Here is a 19,949-nt window from a genome sequence, read left to right on the forward strand (position 1 = left end):
TTGGTATGATATGACTACTGCTATTAGCATAATGTTTAACTGGTGGTATGATATGACTACTGCTATTAGCATAATGTTTAACTGGTGGTATTATATGACTACTGCTATTAGCATAATGTTTAACTGGTGGTATAAAGAAACGTTAATAAAGAACCTGGGAGGACTAACCCCTTGGATCAAATCCGAGGTCACTTGTCTCGGGGTTATCATAGATTCAGAACTGAACTTCAATTCTCATATTAACAAAGTGACAAAAACATCGTTCTTCCATCTCAGAAATATAGCAAAAGTAGTTTAGTTTAGTTTAGTTTATTTATTTAGCACATTAAAAAAAAAAAAAAAAAAAAACAGTGCTAGGAGGGAACGAAGCCCGAAGGGCTTGTACAGAATTCCACTCCCATCGTTGTCCATAAACAATATGGACGAATTACATGTAAACATGGACTACAAAATAAACTATAAAACAGGATCAGAGACATAAGGCAGACACTAATGCGAAAACATGGAACATTTACACGAGTCAGTAACAAGAACAATTATTATTATTATAATTTTTGTACAAGAGGGCAAAGACAGAGGAGAATAGCATAATTACGGTATATAATGAGGAAAAGGAAACAAGCAGTCATACTAACAGAAGATGTAACACTGATGATACAGGAGTAACTTAATGTGACAGTGATTTATGATGAAATTAAATAAGATTTTAATTGTTTTTTTAATATGGATGAGGTTGTTGACCTCAATGTCGAATTTAGAGTGTTCCAGAGTTTAGGGCCTCTAAAGCTAATGTTGAAGTACAACCATTATTAATCAAAAACGATGCTGAGAAGTTAATTCATGCATTCATATCTAGCCGGTTAGACTACTGTAATGCACTTTTCACAGGTCTCCCTAAGAAAACCACAGAGAGGCTTCAGCTAATCCAAAACTGTGCAGCCCGACTGCTAACTAGAACCAAAAGGAGATAGCACATTAGCCCAGTCTTAGATGCTTTACATTGGCTTCCTGTAACATTTAGAATTGACTTTAAGGTCCTTCTCCTTACATACAAAGCTCTAAATGGACAGGGACCTAGCTACATCACCAACACTCTAATAAATTACAGGACAGCAAGAACACTGTGAGCATCAACTGCTGGACTACTAGAGGCTCCCAGAAACAGTCAAAAAGGATCGGTAATGCACCATCGGTAATAAACCATCCCAAAACATCAGAGAAGCAAACTCATTAGATATCTTCAAAAGACAGCTTAAAACCTACTTCTTTGCTCAGGCATTTAAATAAAAATTCCTATCAAATTCATGTGTCGGTTCTATGCTAATTTTATCTCGCCATCTCCTCCCTCCTCTCTGCAGAGACAAGTCACATCTCCACTCCCCAGACTGTTGAGGTCGTTCCTATCACCAGCCCTCACTGCCTCCCTATAACCGGTTTAGACGTGTCGATTCTAACTTCTTCAACGGACTTGACTCCCTACTCAAACTACAATATGGACCAACTAGTAAGCTGGTCATTTGCAGCGATTGATCGTATTTTTTCTTCAAGGAAGCAGAGCGCAGCTGATCCGCTGTGTCCAGTTGGGACATTTCAAGCGGGCTTTGCGATTGACAGCTGGAATAAATGGGGATCAATCTGCCTTTACTCTCTTGAGATTGAAGATGTGGAGGATTTGTACATCCTCACATTCATGTTGATCGGCATGGGAGCGATCGCTATCGAGATCTGGATCTGTACAAGATTAATTCGGAAACACGATAACCGTATGGAGATAGCTATGGACAGACTGGAAGCCCTCCACATGGAACTTGTAAAGAGACTTGCTGCCCATCAATCCGACGCTGCCCGATGCACCCCCCCCCCCCCCACTCTCAAGTGTGCTGGAGCCTTTTGAACTCACAAGGTCACGTCGAGGAGTCGAGAGATAAGAACAGAACATAGCGTTCCTCCTACGCTCGTTGCACTCGCCCCCACCCCCCCACCCCCGGCCCCTCCAGTCGCAGTCCCATCCCCCACCCCCCTCTCCTCTGCGTTGGCACTGCTGATAACAAATGCGCATGTTGATGAATTTATGACTGTGTGCCATTATTACTACCAAATGTAATAATTGTGAAAGCCCCTTGAATATTGAATATTACTATAATGAAGAGCACTGCTCTGTTGTAATCCAAAATTGAACTATTTTATCACTGTTCTATGTTAAATACCCTGTTGTATGTCTGTTCCATTTTATAATTCTTAGACTATTTCTAAACCGAATAATTTTTTACTATTTTTGTCATTTGTATTACTGAATGAAACTGTAAACAAAGAACCTATTGGGATACTAGGTCCTAATGTGAAACACTGATTTACTTTACCTTGCTCATGCTTGCTTATGCCTATATTTTTACTGTGCTATACAAATAAAGTATTATCATTATATTATTATTATTATATGACTACTGCTATTAGCATAATGTTTAACTGGAGGTATGACTACTGCTATTAGTATAATGTTTAACTGGTGGTATGATATGACTACTGCTATTAGCATAATGTTTAACTGGAGGTATGACTACTGCTATTAGTATAATGTTTAACTTGTGGTATATGACTACTGCTATTAGCATAATGTTTAAGCTCATTTTCATTGTTTATGACTTTGAAATATTATTTCTATTTTTTTCTGAGCAAAACCAAGCTGTGTACGGTAGTATATATATATATATATATATATTAGGGGTGCACGATATTGATTTTTTTTACCCCGATATCGATAACTTTCTGCTCCTCAAGGTCGATACCGATAATATATATATATATTTATTGTATTATAATTTTAATTTTTTTTATGTATATTCCTGTAGTTTTGACTTTTGACCTAACCAGATTTATCATGGCATGAGTGTTACTACTATGAACAAAACAAAGCCAAGAGAACAGTTTTGACTCTTCAAATAAAGTGACTATATTTATTTTTCCAAATAAATATAATTTGAGTAGATCACAAAATTCCCAATCCGTCAATGTCATTAACAATGTGTTTCCCTGAACAATGAGTGAACTAAAAACCAACAGGCATTGTGCTTTGTCAGGACTCAGCAGATAAAACATTTGACGCTATAGGAGAGGAGACTGTTGTGGTCTTGGTCCATGAAACAACTATTACTTGGCATTTATAGGACAGCACGCCTCAAAAAGAATTAAATAAACCAAACAAATCATCTCTGTCAAACGTCTTTAATTTTGCAAACGCCTCGTCAATAGGTACAAGCCCCACCGGTTCCTTTGCAGCTGGCTTTGGATTCGTGGCAGCTTAGCCTTTAGCTGCTTGCGCACCGTCGTCGGATTTTAATACACCATCGTAGCGGTGGTGATGTTTCAGGTGACTTATTAGGTTGGATGTGTTATAGCTTGTTGCCCATTTCCCTCCTTGTGGAACTTCTGCATTTGTTACAAATAGCCAGCGAACTGTTTTCCTCTGAAACTTTGAAAAAGTCCCACACTACCGACGACGCCATCTTTGTTTACTATCTGTGCTGCTTCTGAAAGTTACGCGACTACGTCACAGCCAGGCATGAGAAAGGGAGCACTGGATTTGTGAAAAACTCCCTCTTCCTAAACCACACGCTATCAGTCGTACCACAGTACTGGCAAAATGGGAGGAGCCTACAGAAAAACAAACGCCCTTCATCCCAATCCACCCACACCGGATTTCTTTTAACCAAAAAATTTATTATATTATCGGAGCTATCAATAATGTTATCGGGTTTATCGGGATGATGTCATAATTGCTGATAATTATCGTGCATCCCATATATTAGGGCTGGGCGATATGGCCTAAATATGATATCACGATATTTTCTGACCTTTCGGCGATACACGATACACATCACGATGTTTTTCTTTTTTACCCCAAACAATTCATTATGAGGCTTACCAAGACAGTATTTGATTTTGCAAGCTAACATTAAAGACAAAATAAAATACCCATGCATTTAGCATTTTTATATTATATATTAGATTTAGATTATTAGATTATATATTGCATATATTTAGCAATGAGATATTATATGATTTAGATATGAAATATGATGAATTGAAAATGGGGGACCCTGATGTAAACAAGACTAAAGTCTTTCTCTGGTCTGCATCCCCTTAACAATTGTATGTATTGAGCTGTACTGTACCCATTCTGCAATATGTTAATAACGTTTTAAATCAATCAATCAATCAATAGCATTTTAATGAAACTACTGTATATATGTATGTCTCTAAATGTTTTGATGAATTGAAAATGGAGGACCCTTATGTAAAAAAGTCGAAAGTCTTTTTCTGGTCTTCATCCTCCTGTACTGTATTGTACCCATTCTGCAACCCTTTAACAAAGTCTTCACTCATTCATTCTGACGGAAACATATAATTTTGATTGACAGTCGAGTCTGCCAATTACGTCACAGCGCTTGCACCCGCCCTGCTGTTCTTAGCACCAATCGGCAAGCTCCTAGTTTTTTACTTCCTGAATGTCCTGTGGCTGAACAACGTCAACAAAGCTACTAACGTTAGCTCCCCGCGGCCGTCGAGTAGGAGACCAGTGCTCAACAGGATGACTAAATGAGGCATAATGATTTTACTACAACGAATGTTATAATAAAAGCCTTTCCATACATCTGTCTGATTGAAAACTTTATTAACAGACCGCGGAATGGGCATATCTCAGCACGGGCTGAGATATGAACGAGTAACGTGTGGACAGATTGACGCGACACAATCCTCTTGGGCAAAACATCATGATATCCACGATACGTTGAAAAAGTGTATCGTTAATGAACTGTACCCGATATTTATATAATATCGTCATATCGCCCAGCCCTAATATATATATAATTAGAGCTCTGTAGTAAGAATATATTTTAACTATGATTTGCTCAATGATAAAGATGGCCGCGCAGGAGTGAGGCAGATGCACAGGGCTCACCACTTTTATCTTAAAAACTAAATTATAAGCGCTATACCAACCGAAATGATTACTTCATTTTTTTTTCTTTTTTTTTTTGGTCTTTTTCCCCCTCCATTTTCCTCAGATTTTCTCCCATCCCAATGTTAGTCGTATGCCAATTCCCAGTCCCTTCCTGATCGCTGCGCACTTACCCCCCACAGTCAGATCATCTGGGAGAGTGGAGGCTACCACGTGCTTCCTCCGACACACGTCCAGCCAATCACCGCTTCTTTTCACCTGGCAGCGCGGATTCTCATTGAGAGGGCGTAGCGTGTGGGAGGACCACACTATCCCCCTCACGTCCAATCCGCGCTTAGCAGGCGCCCCGACCGAACTGTAGGAGTCGCTGTTTACAACGACCCGGACCCACCCCGCCAGCTTCTCCCACCCTCTGATACAGCCAATTGTATCAGTGCAGACGGCCAGCCAAGCTGGTGACAACCCCGGAGCTGTGAGCTGGATTCGAACAGGCGAATCGAGCTCACAGCTCCGGGGCTGGTGACGAACGCAATCTCCGCTCGGCCACCTAACCGCCCTCTGATTACTTCATTTTAAACTAAACGACCCTACTCCTTTGTACACTTTGGAACTGACAAACAAGAAGCAAGGAACCTTCTGAGAAGCAGCAGACCCCGCCGTAACAAACGGCGCTACAAACACTGGTCTTCTACAGCCTACAGCACAACATGGCCGAAATAGCTACAGGTGAAATCACCCTACAAACATTGTGGAATGCCATCCAGCAAAGCAGAACTGAGCTGCTCCAACAGTTTGATAAAAAGACAACTGATATTCAAACTAGTTTGGAAACAATCAGAGGCTCGATGACGACGCTTACCGAACAAGTGGAAGAAGTGCAGCAACGAGTCAGCAGTAACGAGGACAACATCCAGACGGCTCACGAAAAACAATCACTAAACTAGAAAAAGAGATGACCGCTGTAAAACTAAAAGTCCAACAGTATGAAGACAGCTCATTGCGTACAGTCGTTCGTATGGAGGGGCTACCAGAGTCACAGGAGAAACGGGACCTCGCCGGCTTCCTAGCCGCTTTTATACTATGGCTGTTTGGCGAAGATAAACTCGGCGGACCCGTGCTGATCGACAGCGCGTATCGCTTGAAATTAAAACAACCAAACCCCAGCAAGCCTAGACCAATACTACTGAAACTACTGCGAGCACAACAAAAGGACACTATCATGCGCCTGGCGAGGGAGAAGGGAGAACTGTACTACGGCGGGACCGAGGAAACCTCCAGAAGCAGGATCAACTTTTACAGTCACTTCAGCCAGGAGGTGATGAAGAAACGCAAGCTGTTTGACGACGTGAAACGCATATTCAGATCTAAAAACCTGTCTTACTCAATGAGACACCCAGCAATATTAAGAGTCGAACACGCAGGACCCGTGACTTTCATTCCCCAGAAGCCGCACAAGAATTCATCCGTGGACTTGAACGAGGCTGAAAGCGGGCAGATCAAGCCCGTCGCCAGGATGAAATGACTGGGGGGGGCAACTGAGGATCCCCCTACTATCAAGACAAACACTGTGAGACGAGATAAGTAGCCAAAACTAAGACACACACACTACCAAATAACTCTTATGAGCTATTAGAAAAACCAGAAACAACACTGAACGTGGTTAATTAAAGGACAAGTATCAAAACTGAATCATTAGTGTATAATTTCTAGGTTTCTTTTTGCTTTTGTGGTGTTTATATATATATTTCCTTTTTCTCTATTTTTTATTACATCCAATTATTTATATATTTTTTCTTTCTTTGGGTTGGATGTTTTACTTTTTAGGGTGTTGGTAGGCAACTATAGTTGTAGAACTTTGCATTTTTATTTCTTTTCGTAGCCTTTGCAAGGGGAAAGGATAGTTAGATCATGTAGGCTTATAAATAAAAATAAAAAATAAAGAAAATAATAAACAAGGACCTATAAAAAAAAAAAAAAAAACTGACAAGTAAATTGGTAGCCTATTATCTTTCCCCTCTTATTCATTATTAATTTCTCTTATTTATTTATTAATTTATTTATTTCTCTGCCTTATTACTGAATCATTTGCTTGCTTGTATCGTTTGTTTTTTAGTTTAATTTTGTTCCTTTTTTCTTTGTTTATTTTTGTTATAAGGAGTAACGCTTCACAGCCTGGTTCAAATAGTGGTGTGCCACCTGGCAATTTAAAGGGGAAGTTAACAGGGAGCCAAGTAGGGTAATATAGGACTAGTGAGCCTATGTTGTGGTTTACTTTCTGTTTGGGGAGGGTATGGGGGATGAAAAGGGTGGGGGGGGACCTAGTACAAATACATATTATCTTCACGAACTCAATGCATGTGATCTTGTGAACCATGATAGATTGTATGACATAACTGGAGTGACTAATGGTAGGCATATGCACTGCGAACATGTGTGTGTGTGTGTGCAAAAACACACGCACGCGCTCATGTTCAAATGGAATGCTGCAATCTCTATAACAAAACCACAATTAAACCCCTATTAAAGTCGATATTGAAAATGATCCTAGATGACTAGCACTCTGACATTTATGTCCTTCAATGTTAAGGGCATCAATAATCCCATTAAAAGGAAAAAGATTCTCAACTATTTAAAGAATCAAGATTGCGGCATTGCATTTATTCAGGAAAGCCACTTGACTGATGCAGAGCATGTGAAGTTGCAAAGAGATTGGGTTGGGTCAGTATTTTATTCCTCATTTAATTCCAGATCAAGAGGAGTGGCCATACTATGTCACAAACAGTTAAACCTAAAAATACGTTCTCAAGAAAAAGACACTGCAGTAGATGGATAATCCTCAAATGTGACATAAATCACGAACCATTTACACTTATTAATCTATATGGCCTCAACAAAGACGATGCACCCTTTTTTAGGAATATTCTATTATCCTCTGCACAAAACTATGGCACATGTATCCTTGGAGGTGACTATAATTTAACACTGAGCACATCAGATAGATCTAATAGGATCCCCCAGCCATTAAGTGCCGCAGCCAAAGTAGTAAGGGATGGTATGTCTGAAATGGGTTTGGTCGATGTTTGGAGAATACTTAACCCACTGGAGAGGGAATACTCATTTCATTCTGCGGTACATGACACTTATTCCAGATTAGACTTGTTTTTAACAACTAAATCACTACTTCACAATGTAATTGAATGTAAATATCTAGCCTCTACAATATCGGATCACTGTCCTTTGAAATTGAAGGTGAAACAATATTTGGACAAACCTAAAACTAAGCGTTGGAGATTCAAGCCATATCTCCTTAACAACCCAGATTTTGTTAACTTCCTAGAAAATCAAATCGATGACTTTTTAATAATTAATGTAAACTCTGCCTCCCCAAGCATAATCTGGGAGACACTGAAAGCTTTCCTAAGAGGTCAGATAACGTCTTTTGGAGCTTCTAAACAAAGAAAAAGTAGACAGTATCTAAACACACTAGACAAAGAAATTCATGAACTAGAGAAAAAACATGCAGAATCCAATAGAGCAGAAACTCTGCACATACTAGTAAAAAAGCGGCTTGAATATAGCAACTTAACTACTAGCCAAGTAGAAGCAGACATGGCCAGAACTAAATACCACTACTATGAAAAGGGGGACAAAACCGGCAAGCTACTCAGCTGGCAAATAAGAAAAGAAGAGATGGCAAAAACAATAGACTCAATCAAATCTAAGGATGGTGATGTATTACATAAACCTGAAGAGATAAACCAGCGTTTTGAAATGTTCTACCACAATCTATATAAGTCTGAAAACCAAGACTCAACTTGTTGTGAAGGGCCAGATTAAAACTGAGAATCTACCTTTATTGTTTGATATACTTTGTATATTATTTATATATACACGGAATATCCCTTTACCTGCGTTCAAACCAGAGTAATATTCGCTCTCCTTATTGGACAGCGCCCTAGGCGCCACCTCGCAAGCCCCCAACGTCAGGTTCAAAGACAAGTTCAGGCATGTCAGAACATGCCCGGAGACAGCGTATTGATCCCAGACAAGGACTGCGGTTTGGGACTAGATAATCACTTAAGTATATATACAGCGCAAGGTGCGCACAGCAGTACGATCACCTGCTTGTCCATCTAAACAAGCCAACGTAGTTCATAGTGTAAATTGAGCACTCATGCGTTGAGAACATGTGCGAATAGAATAGTAAAGTGTCAGAGTTTAATGCAGTAACGTCAAGTTCGACCTAATCTAATGTGAAGTAAATAGTCGTTCATTTATTGTATATCGTGCAACCACAGTTCGTTCGTGTGTAGCATTACCCAGCGGTTCGTCGTGTTTTAGCTAGTGTACCTTAGCCAGGGTGTGTGGCCTAAATACGTCGCCCGCACCCGAGGAGGCCTAGTCGGAGAACCGTTGGACATGTGCACAGGAGAACCAGCGTCGGCGATTGCAGAATCATTACTGGTTGGATTATATTGATTTGGAACGTGTTACCCGGAGAAGAGCCTCGTTGATTTCCACTATCGTTTGGGATTCAACCTCGTGAGGATTACAACTCGGGCTAGCCTCATGGACAGAGGCTGGCTGGCTGTCATCATTGCTATCGAGCATTTGGATTACAGCTATTGCTTTGCTGCTGATCGTTGGATTTACAAGGACCGACTCCTGTACGTGGAGTCTCTTTATTCTTCATTGAATCAGACTGAGTATCCGAACATTCCTCTACCCTCTAGGCCTTACAACCCCGGAGGGAACCCATTGTCTCCAGGCGGTACCAGCGTTGCCTTCTATAGTTGCTATTATACGACCGGTGGCATCAACTTAGACCCATCGTAGGATTCCTGCTATTCCTAGTGACTCATGCTACTGACTGACTTTACGCATATTCTTCGCCATACAAGCGCGACTCTAATTCTCATTCTGTAACCTAATGTTGCATAATAATAAAATACCCTCAAATACTATTTCTTTGTCAATGCCGTGTTCTTGTGAGTGTTCACCATCTATATTTGATGTACTGTCTGGCCAGTAATTAAAGTACATAACTAGCAGTGGTTTAATCTATCACAATCTTTAATACAGTCAGGGTTTTGTAACCCCTCAGTTACAATTGGTCCTTCGAGCCGGAGGGTATCAGTGTAATATTTAATATAATATTAATATTGACATGGCCAGCGGTGAACACTCTCCAAGCGGCTCCCCTAAGCTAGAACGCCCGCAGCGCAAACGTCAGCTACCTCCATATCTGGAGGACTTCGCTGTCGTTTTACCCCCTAGCTTATCTAAACAGACGTTAAATACAGATAAATCGGATAGTTTAAGCATGCCCAATCCTATCGACTTGGCGACCCCGCCAGTAGAGACCCCAGTGGGTTCAAGCCAAACTGACTTAGCTCACGGGGGGGACCAAGTGGGACATGACGTGACTATACCTCCAGACAGCGTCACCGGGATAGACCCCGGAGCGCTCCAGGAGAACAGATCTCCAACAAGCACTGTCAGCACCCGATCACCTCCGTCAGTGTCATCCCCCAGCGAGGCGGACCAGAGACTGGCGCAAGCCTTGATCGCTACGCTGACAGCTTCAACCGAAAGAGACCGACTCCAGGGTGAGCGCGACCGGCTTCAAGCAAAGACGCTTAGTGAGCGCGAACACTCTGCCACGGAACGAGAGCGCCTTCACGCGCAACTCCAAGCACAAGCCCTTAGTGAGCGCGAACACTCTGCTACGGAACGAGAGCGCCTCCGGGCGCAACAATTAAGTGAGCGCAAACACTCTGCTGTGGAACGAGAGCGCCTCCAGGCTCAACAAATGAGCGAGCGAGAACAACGAGAGCGCCTCCAGGCGCAACAATTGAGCGAGCGTGAACACTCTGCAGCGGAACGAGAGCGCCTCCAGGCGCAACAATTAAGCGAGCGCGAACACTCTGCAACGGAACGAGAGCGCCTCCAGGCGCAACAAAGGAGTGAGTACGACCGCATCAGACTGGAGGAGAGACGCCTTCAGACGGAAGAGAACATCGAACGAGACCGCGGCAATGCACAGCGCGAAGCAGAGCGCGACGCCGCCAATGCGCAGCGCGAAGCAGAGCGCGACCGGCTGCAGGCGCAGATGATAGAACAATTGATCGCCAGGGCGACACCCCCTCTCTCCGCACGGAGCTCCCGGAGATCATCACGACAAGGGTCTAGGGCACCGTCCCCTACCCGACAAAGCTACCCGGGACCCGGCCAACAGGAAGAACCTGCCTACGTCTCCGAGACCCCTCCCCGACCGGTCCATACGAGACCCAGCCAACAGGAAGAACCGGCCTACTGTGACGACCCCCACTCTACCTGCTAAATGGAGAGACTGACTCACCAGGAAGCATGGTGGAGTGGGTGGCTCGTTAACTGTATGAGACTCACCTGTGCAGAGCAGAGCTGCCTGCACCTCAATATATGTGTCTCATTCTAATTCCCTCTCTGTCTGCTTTCTCCACTCCCAGGCACAGGTTGTACCAACACCTAGGGATGGGTATCGTTAGGATTTTATCGATACTACTACTCTTATCGATACTGCTTAACGGTTCGGTACTTTATCGATACTCTTATCGGTTCTTTTTGGTTCTTTTTTTGCAAGAAAAAAAGACAATTAATTAAGAACAGAATCAACATTGCTTTATTATTTATAAATACAACGTTATAAATAAGTATTATAAATAAATATAATTTCTTCAGCAACAGCAGCAGCAATGTTCTTTTATATAACTTTATAAATAAATATAATAAATTAATATAATTTCTTCAGCAACAGCAGCAACAATGTTTTAAATGTGTCTGACTCTGAATTATAGACTTTTTATAATAAACAACAAATGCAAAAGGCTAACAGAACTGTGACACTCGTTCACCCTATCCTCTGTCATCCTTCCTCTAGCTGCTAGGGAGAAAGGACTTTGGGTGGTGGAGGGAGGTAGAGGGAGGGAGGATGTGTGGTGGCCTCACTGGCCTGGGACATAGTGGCTGACGCCTCAGCTTGACGATCTATAAAAAGTTTAGATTGTAGTATTTGTAGCTAAACAATTGTTTTGTTTATTAGCCTATTTGTAATAATTCGTTATTAGCCTAGGCAACTCCGTATCTTGGCTTACGGTTACGGCTGCAGTGGATGCAGATGGAACACTGCGCGCAAGGCAGTCGAATACGCGCATTTCTGCACACTAATATCATGTTTTGCCAACAGATGTTTTGATAAATTGATTTGCTCGTATTGCCACCCTTACTGGCAAATGTTTTGTTGCACTTGTGGCAACGTGCATTGTCGGCATTGACCCTTGTAAAGTATATCCATACTTTAGAACGCTTCGCTCTATCCGCCATGATCACGACTCAGTGCATGCAGAGCTGCTGTCTGTGTGCAGAGCGCTATAGCACGGGGCGTCGGGGACACTTTCATTAAGGAGTACCCGTATGTAGGACCCGTATGTCTATGTGTAGCACTAGCGAGCGACTCGCGAGGAGTGTGTGTAATAATTGACTCGCTGGCTGCGGCTCGCTTCTCGTGCAGAGACAGAGAGAGGATCGTTCGCAACTTTTAAATAATAATAATAATAATAATAATAATAATTTCTCTAGAGTATCGATAGCAGTACCGAGGACGTCAGAGCTTATAAATACTCCGGTATTTTCTAATATAGTACCGGTTCCCGTTTAAAACCGGGGTCCGGGGGGCATCCCTACCAACACCCAAGCTGCATCCTTTGACTTTAGGGCTGCAACGATTAGTCGACATAATCGACGACGTCGATTATAAAAAATCGTCGACGAGAAATTGTTGCGTCGATTAGTAATTAAAAAAATATATATAAAAAAAAAAAAAAAAAAAAAAATTTTGTGCACTACCTATCTTTGTGAGAGTGGCTTCTCAGGGTTCCAGACAACATCATAACATGCTGATCCCATAGCAAATTTTGGACATTGAAAACATTGTTCCCCTGCAGGAGATGATGATCAGACTAGACACACAATACATTACACACGCACTCCTCTCACTCACACACAGCGATCAGAGTAAGACACACACATACACACTCCTCTCACTCACACACAGCGATCAGAGTAAGACACACACACATACACACTCCTCTCACTCACACACAGCGATCAGAGTAAGACACACACACATTCACACTCCTCTCTCTCACACACAGCGATCAGAGTAAGGCACACACACATTCACACTCCTCTCACTCACACACAGCGATCAGAGTAAGACACACACACATACACAAATTACACAGTACACACCTCTCACTCACACAGCGATCAGAGTAAGACACACACACAAATTACACAGTACACACACTCCTCTCACTCACACAGCGATCAGAGTAAGACACACACACATACACACACACACGGACTCCTCTCACACACAGCAAACAAAAGTTATTTAAAGTACACTTCCACTTTAATTTGTATTATTTAATTTATTTATCTTGTTATGAGTGATTGCTGTATTGTTCTTCAAATAAATTTTCATTTAAAGTGGCTTAAAGATCCAAATTCAAATGTTTCATGAGTCATTATTTTAATTTGCTATGGGATCATCATGTTATGATGTTGTTGTTTGGTCCTGACAAGAGTCTCAAAGTCTGGGGTGATGGTAGACAGGCAACTCTGAGGTCATGCTCAATGTCCAATCTGTTCCTCTGCTCTGTCTTCAGCTGGACCAGAGCTGAGAAGCCACTTTCACAAAGATAGGTAATTAAAAAAAAAAAAAAAAAAAAAAAAAAATTGTTGTTTACACAATAATCGGCAGATTAGTCGACTACCAAATTAGTCATTAGTTGCAGCCCTATTTGACTTTGATACTTACACCAAACACACACCACAGCATACTTACTCACTCATCCACACACTGCACTCACCACTGATTCTAATACAAAACATTCCATTGTTCATGTGCTTATGCTTTTGTTTGTTTAGATTAGGATTTAGAGTTTAAATAAATCATTTTTGTTAAATTGTTATCACGTGTGGACTCCCTATTTGTCATAAATGACCTGTTTGTGACAAATTGGGGGCTCAGTCCGTTTGTAGGGCCTTTTTGTAGGAGTTGGTGCATTTGTTTGTATTTGGCCTAGTGTGGTTGAATTTTGGTTGGATTCATACTAGCATTTGGTATTTGTAGTTTGATTAGCATTTGGTATTGTGTATTTGGCTGGCATTTGTATTTAGGTTCCTATGGGGACAATTTGTTTGGGCTCTGTCTTGAGTACAGGAGGGCTATTTTGAAAGGTAATTAGGCTGCTTAATTTGGCTAGTGTCTGTGACCTGTAGGTTTGCAGCTAGTATTTGTAGCCTGTTGGCTAGTGTTTGTTTGTAGCTTAATTATTTGTATGCCAGTGTTGGGGAGTTAGCACGTGATTTGTTCTTGGGGGTGTTGGTTGTGTGGGATTTGGGAGAGAGTAGCAGTTTGTTTGTGCAGATTTCTTGTAGTAGAGATTTGTTATTTTGTTTTATTGTTTTGTTTGTTTGTTTGTTTGTTTGTTTGTTATTGCTTGTGTTGTGGCTTTGGGGTTTGATGCCTTAAATAATACAGTCTGTGTGTTTTGGGAACCAAAAATCCCCAGGTAGGCGAAGAGGGCAGGTTTCCAATAGGGGGACTTGTCTTGGTATTTTCTTTTTTAGGCGGCCGCAAAAACGTAGGCAGAGACAGGCACTAGCATAGGCGCTTTTGTCCTCTCGGGAGCACGTCTCTGGCTCAGAGGAGTGGCTGTATAACAGGTACTTTTTCTGCCCAGAGAGTTCTAGTGCATAGATACCCCCTACAAGTAGTGGCACGAAGATTGAGGTTTTGAGGTAGTTAGTTAGTTAGTTAGGACCTGTAGTTAGTCAGGGTGGGGAGGTTCATTGGATCAGACTGTCTTATTATTGGTGTTCACGCTTCATGGTCCCGACATAAGTTTGGTTTGTTTGTAGCCACTGGTACATTATGACCTCTGTTGTGGAGGACTTTGAGCAGTCACCATCAGTGGAACTGATTGATCAGTGTACTAAGGAGCAGTTGTTAGCGATTGCTGAGAAGTATGATATTGAGATACCTGTTAGACTGTCAAAGGTGGCAGTCAAGGCCACTTTAAAGGCAGAGTTGGTGGAGAAAGGTGTTCTCAAGCCAGCTGGGGTACCGCTTCTCAGTTTTGAGCAGCAGAAGGAACTTCTGTTACTGCAGCAGCATCAAGAGTTGGCTTTGGAAGAACTTAAGCAGAATAGTAAGCGTCAAGAGTTTGCTTTGGAGGAACTTAAGCAAAAGACTGAGCTTGCCAAAGTAGAGGTGCAGAATAGAAAGCTAGATTTGGTCGGAGCGGGAAAGTGGCTCAGTTCTGATGTTACTGATGGTGCTGGGGATCCGTCTCAGGGGGGTAAATTTGACGTTTTACGTGAACTGCGTTTGCTTCCTCCGTTTAATGAAAAGGACCCTGATTTTTTTTTTTTTCATTGTTTGAACGTTTGGCAGATGCAAGGCACTGGAGTAGTGAGGATAGTTGTATGATGTTACAGTGTGTTCTCACTGGTAGAGCCCAGGAAGCGTACTCTGCATTGAGTCCCACGGACTGTAAGGTTTATGTGCGGGTGAAATCGGCAGTGCTGAAGGTGTACAAACTTGTACCTGAGGCGTACAGACAGCGGTTCCGTACGTGGAAGAAGAGGGACAAACAGTCTCATCTTGAATTTTCACGGGATTTAAGTACCCAGTTTACCCGTTGGTGTGTAGCGTCTGGTGTCGATACCTTTGAACAACTCTCTGATCTGCTGGTATTAGAACAGTTTAAAAACTCTGTTCCTGTAAATGTGGCAACTTACATTACACAGCAGGGTGCGGTGACGCCGGGGGAGGCTGCAGCATTGGCAGATGAGTATGTGTTGATTCACAAGGGTAACTTCGGTGGTTTAGCTATAGAAAAGGCTCATAGCAGAGAGACTTTTTCTCCTCGTCCAAAGTTTGGATCAGAGAGGAGGGGTGATGGTGACACACGGTATAGACAGCCACCTGCATCTGACACACGGTATAGACAGCCACCTGCATCTGACACACGGTATAGACAGCCACCGGCGTCTGTCAAAACATGCAACTACTGTAAACGTTCTGGACATTGGAAGGATGAGTGCCCACTTCTTGGCTCGAGGGGTGGGTTTAAGGCACAAGTAAAACCTGCTCTGCTGGCCAATTCCCTTACCCATGGGATGGTGTCACCATTGGTACCGTCTGCTAAGACCGTAGGACAGACGTGCCTGGAAGAGTATGGTGCGTTTCTTTCTGATGGTTTTGTGTCTTTACAGGGCAGTGACGTTAGGGTGCCGGTCAGGATACTGCGGGACACTAGCTCAATCGATTCGTTTGTGCGTGAGTCGGTGTTGCCTTTTTCAATTGATTCTGACACAGGGGATGTTATCTTGATTCGAGGGATGGGGATGTCTGTGTTCCCTGTTCCTGTGCATAACATTTCTCTTATTTCAGGTTTGGGGAATGGTGATGTGCAGATAGGTGTGCGTGCTGAGTTGCCTGTTGATGGAGTGGACATCATTTTGGGTAACAATCTGGCCGGGGTACGAGTGTGGGCCGATGGGCCTCTCCCTAATGTAGTCACCCAAAAGTCACCTAGTCCAACTTTGTTAGACACTTCATCTGATGTCATTGTGTATCCAGCCTGTGCCGTTACACGTGCCATGACAGCGGCGGGTGACACACGACGACAGGTGACAGGTGTTGAATCGGTTCATGTGGGTTTGATTCTGCCTGAGCAACTCCAGTCCATGTCGAAGGCTGATTTGGTTGCAGAACAGGTTAATGATCCAGCTTTGCGAGAACTGTTTGAGAAGGCCGTGCCGTTTGAAGACATAGGTAGCTCGGCGCAGGGATACTGTCTTCATGACGGTTTATTGTTTTGGAAGTGGATAGCGCATGGGGAAGCTTTCGTGGGTGACCCCATTTTTCAGTTTGTGGTACCATGCAAATTTCGTCCATTGGTGTTGCAGACCTGTCATGACAATGTGGCAGGGCATCAGGGAGTGAGGAAAACGTATGACCGTGCGCTGAGACACTGTTTTTGGCCCCGTTTAAAGTGTGATATATCCGCATATATCAAAACATGTCACACGTGTTAGTTAACTGGGAAACCGAGTCAGACCATCACACCGGCCCCGCTCTCTCCTATTCCTGCGGTTGATCAGCCATTTGAACATTTGATTATTGACTGTGTTGGACCATTACCGCGTTCCAAACAGGGACATTTGTATTTGCTTACGGTCATGTGTCAGGTGACCAGATACCCGGTAGCGTTTCCGCTTAGGTCAATAACGACAAAGTCTGTTGTTAAGGCGCTGACACAGTTCATTTCTGTGTTCGGGGTACCCAGGATCATTCAGAGTGATCAAGGTTCCAATTTCACCTCACACATGTTTGCGGCAGTTCTCCGGCAACTGCACATCAGGCACAAGAAAGCGTCAGCTTATCATGCCCAGTCTCAGGGAGCGTTAGAGCGTTTTCATCACACGTTGAAGTCGTTGCTGCACTCCTATTGTGTGGAGTTAGGGGGTGACTGGGAGGAGGGGCTGCCCTGGCTTCTATTGGCCTCCAGGGAGGTAGTCCAGGAGAGCACGGGGTTTAGCCCTAATTACCTGGTTTTTGGTCACAAAGTCCGTGGTCCCATGGCTGTGTTGAAAGACAGCTGGGACATGACAGAACCCCCTCGGAAATTGGTTGATTATGTCAATGGTTTCAGACGCAGGTTGTTTTTGTCTGTTGAGTGTGCGAAGGAGAAGTTGGGGAGGTCTCAGGGTAAAATGAAATCCCTTTATGATCGTCGCACTGAGCTTAGGCAGTTTAAGGCTGGCGATCAAGTTTTGCTTTTACAGCCGGTAGTAACGTCTCCCTTTCAGGCAAAGTTCACGGGCCCTTACACTGTTGTGCGGCGGGTGTCTGACCTGAATTATGTTATTGCCAAAGGCAGGAGGGTGTGTCATGTGAACCTTTTAAAACCCTACTACTCTGGCCGTGCTGAAGGGGGGGTGAATGATGGGGAGAATAATGGGGAGACTGAGAAGGTTTCTCTTTGTACCACTACAGTGGACAGGTCCACCTCTCCAGTAGCCGGCCCTGAGGAAGGAGTAAACCCGGATGTGGTGTTGCAGGGGCGGTTGAAAAATTCAAAGTCATTGGGGAGGTTGGATGTGATTTTGGCAGATTTGGATGACTCGAAGCGTGTTGAGTTAATAGCTCTGATTAACCGTTTTCCTGCTTTATTTTCAGATGTACCCTCACGCACACATCTAATTGAACATGATGTGGATGTGGGAGAGGCAGCCCCAATAAAGCAGCGCTTCTATCGTGTCTCACCCGAGAAACGCAAGCATTTGGACAATGAGGTTCAGTATATGTTGGACAACCAAATTGCCGAATCATGTTCGTCAAGTTGGGCGTCGCCTTGCCTGTTGGTCAGTAAACCCGACGGAAGCTATAGACCATGTACTGACTTTCGTAAAGTGAATAACATTACCAAACCAGATGCGTTTCCTCTTCCCCGCATGGAAGACTGTGTAGATCAGGTGGGATCGGCTACTTACGTGAGTAAATTTGACCTTTTAAAAGGTTATTGGCAAGTCCCGCTGTCTAAGCGTGGCCAGGAGGTTTGCGCTTTTATCACTCCCTCTGGGTTGTACAAATACTTGGTTATGCCGTTTGGTCTTCGAAACGCCCCCGCTACTTTCCAGCGCCTTATGAACAAAGTAGTGGCTGGTCTGGATGGGTGTGCCGTCTACCTGGATGATGTGGTGATCTACAGCGACACATGGTCTGAACACCTTCAGCGTATCCGGGCACTGTTAAAAAAATTGGTCTGGGCACGGTTGACTATTAACTTGGCCAAATGTGAATTTGCAAGAGCCACTGTCACCTATTTAGGGAAGGTGGTCGGTCAGGGCAGCGTACGCATGGTTCAGGATAAAGTTGTGGCTATTGTAAATTATCCCCCTCCAGCGACAAAAAAGGATTTGATGCGTTTTCTGGGTTTAGTGGGCTATTATCGGAGTTTTTGTCACAACTTCTCATCCGTAGTAGAGCCGTTGACTAACTTGTTGAGGAAGGACTCCAAGTATGTCTGGTCAGGCAGATGCCAAGTGGCATTTGAAAATGTGAAGGCCCTATTGTGCTCTGAACCTGTGTTAACTGCTCCACGTTTAAATGACTCCTTTTCATTACAGGTGGATGCCTCCAACGTGGGGGCAGGGGCAGTTCTCCTGCAGGCGGATGTGCATGGGGTGGATAAATCGGTGGCCTTCTTCTCGAGGAAATTTAACACCTACCAACTTAACTACTCAGTTATCGAGAAGGAGGCGTTATCACTGATTTGGGCACTCCAACATTTTGACGTGTATCTGGGGTCAGGGGTGACTCCCCTGGTGGCGTACACGGATCATAATCCTTTGACCTTTTTAAAGTCCCTCCAAAATCCCAACCAGAGGTTGATGAGGTGGGCTTTGTTTTTACAGCCCTATTCTTTGGACATTCGTCACATTAAAGGGTCTCAGAATGTGATTGCGGACGCATTGTCCCGCATACCCTAAGTTGGTCCCATGAGGATACCTTGTTTTGCCTCTCTCTATCTGTTCCCCAATCCCTACTGTCTCCTGCTCTCTTAAATAGCTTCTTAGGGCCCTATGTTGCTGAGAGCGGAGGCAGGATGGTGAGGGGAATGGGTGAAGGGTAAAACAATGTTTATTTTTGATTTGAATATAGGGGACAAAATATTGTGTTACTTAAGTTTATGTATGGATTTAGTTTGGTTAGTCACTTGTATATAAAAATGTGATTTGTTAATAGGGAAGAACCCTTTTCTTTAGGGGGAGGGTGTGACGACCCCCACTCTACCTGCTAAATGGAGAGACTGACTCACCAGGAAGCATGGTGGAGTGGGTGGCTCGTTAACTGTATGAGACTCACCTGTGC

At 43.4% G+C, this 19,949-nt stretch overlaps 1 protein-coding gene across 1 annotated transcript in view; it reads right to left on the minus strand.

Annotated features, from left to right (window-relative positions):
- Positions 1–19,949, minus strand: part of dnajb2 (DnaJ heat shock protein family (Hsp40) member B2) — a 103,356-nt gene that overhangs the window by 35,029 nt on the left and 48,378 nt on the right. The gene's annotated exons all lie outside the window — the stretch shown is intronic.

This window comes from Notolepis coatsorum (genome assembly GCF_963971535.1).
Source record: "Notolepis coatsorum genome assembly, chromosome: 5".
Classification (NCBI taxonomy): Eukaryota; Metazoa; Chordata; class Actinopteri; order Aulopiformes; family Paralepididae; genus Notolepis; species Notolepis coatsorum.